This window comes from Frankliniella occidentalis, unplaced genomic scaffold (genome assembly GCF_000697945.3).
Source record: "Frankliniella occidentalis isolate FOCC.00 unplaced genomic scaffold, Focc_3.1 Scaffold394, whole genome shotgun sequence".
Lineage (NCBI taxonomy): Eukaryota > Metazoa > Arthropoda > Insecta > Thysanoptera > Thripidae > Frankliniella > Frankliniella occidentalis.
The window spans coordinates 117,122-118,625 of NW_026267516.1; positions in this window are offsets into that span (position 1 = coordinate 117,122).

Consider the following 1,504-nt stretch of genomic DNA (forward strand, 5'->3'; position numbering starts at 1 on the left):
ACATTTCCCAACCGACGGCCGCAAGAGTCACCACCACAGAGGAAAGATTTTTCACGCCCGTGCGGGGTGAAGCGCATTGGGAAGTTTTGTCACGCCGAGGCGGCGAATAGCGGTTGCCGCCGGCGCGGCGAGAGAAGTTACCTCTGAGCGAGGGTAAGAATTCTTACCCTCAACACGGGAGACGCGACGGCACATTACCCCGAGCAGGGCGACAAATCGTTTCTTGCCGCGCGTGAGGTGATTGTCGAAAATTGTCACCCTCGGCAGGGTAATAGCAGCGCAAAAGTTACCTTTCGGCTTTACAGTGCAAACTCACTGATTGCCCCCCCCCCCTCCGATTTTCCACCCTTTTCCCCTCTCTTCGGCTCGAGGGGTCGCCAACTCACCTCAGCAGTGTACGGAGTATTATAGTATTATTTGTATTATGGCACGTTTTAAGGGATTTTATGTCATATTATTTGATATTTTGAAGTATTATAGACTACTATCAGGTATTATAAGGTATTATGGGTCTATTTCACGGTATTTTGTGACATATTATGGAGTATTATAAAGGTATTATGGGACCCCTGTACGGAGTATTATGCGAGTTGGTGACCCCTCGCTTCGGCTTCTCTTCCTACCTGGTCCTGGGAGAGCAATGTCGGTGACTGTTCTGTTGGTCGCAGACCGTACTCATAGAAGTTCGTGAGCTGCGCGCGCCTTGCCATCTCGTATCGTAGGCCCAAGTGGGGCGCACGGCAGCGGCAGTCAGCGGGTGAGTGGCGTGGAGTGGGGTAGGCTCCTCTGCTTTGTCTGGTCTCAGGTCGCCAACCGCTTTCCTGCAGAATGTTGCATAGGCGAACTCCCAGCACACACGAACTGCACGGGCGCCTGTCAGGCCTGGCATAGGCAGCCCCGCCACACACACAAGTGTTACAGGCGCGCCTACCCACCAGGCGCCTCGCAGGCATGTCTGCGATATCTCTTGAGATTCGCCGGGTTCGCCCGTCGTGCTGAAGCGGGCTTAACGCAGGGTGCACCTCCTCCGCACCCGCTGCTCCCTTTGGAATAGTCTCGGGGTGCGTGCCGCGCATTCGGCTCTGTTGTTACCAAGGAGATGGCACTCGCGGCGCTCGCCCACGCGTCGCGGAGCACGCTGCGCTGCACGTGGTGATAGACAGACCTCTCACCTCGGAGCACTTCTCCATGGATTAGCTATGCGTCAGTGTTCAGCGCCCCACAGTTGTATTTCACTGGATCCGAACAAGTTTTGATCTCTGTATTTATTTTCTTTTAGAACGCGAATAGCTGGACCTGCAGCAGAGCGTGTTCACTGCCAACCGGTATTACATGGGGGCGTCGAGGGGGAAATCACTTGCGTACTACCTCATACACCGGGCCTGTACTAATTACACTGGAAATGCAAGTGTGTGAATGTCGCTCACCTGCAGGTGAGCGACATTCCATTCGTACACTTAGGGGGGTAAACGTGTGAATATTCTAGGAAAAATTCACACCTTTA